The sequence below is a fragment of the Buceros rhinoceros genome, unplaced genomic scaffold (genome assembly GCF_000710305.1).
Source record: "Buceros rhinoceros silvestris isolate BGI_N320 unplaced genomic scaffold, ASM71030v1 scaffold25057, whole genome shotgun sequence".
In the NCBI taxonomy this organism is placed as follows: domain Eukaryota; kingdom Metazoa; phylum Chordata; class Aves; order Bucerotiformes; family Bucerotidae; genus Buceros; species Buceros rhinoceros.
In genome coordinates this window covers 790-1225 of record NW_010423116.1, presented here as the reverse complement: position 1 = coordinate 1225, position 436 = coordinate 790, and positions in this window count along the sequence as shown.

Genomic DNA, 436 nt, shown 5'->3' with positions numbered 1-436 from the left:
GTTGTGCTGGCACCCACCCCAGCGCGAAAACCAGAGCGAGGTCTGCCAGGGCCTCCTGCGGCAGCACCGGGACCCTGCCCCGGGGCTGGCACTGCGGCACAGGTGTCGGTGCGAGGAGGAGGTTGGGGTCTGGCCTCTGCCCGCAAGTCGGGGAGGAAAGGAAGCCGTGCTGGCTGCAGGAGCCTGGGAGGAAGCGCCAGCATCCCCTGGCTGCCCCTCGCAAGGGGCCCAGCCTGCAAGGGTGCCTCAGTTCCCCTAACTGCCCTGCGGTTATTTACGCAGATCGGCATCGCGTCAGGGTGCCACAGGACACCCCTGGCTGCTCTTTTCCCCCAAAGGCCTCGTTTCTTACTTGTTTCCCAATTACAACCTGGCGAGACGGGAATTCCTGATGCCCAACCCAGGCAGAACCCGTCTGGCTCTGGGCAGGTCTGGG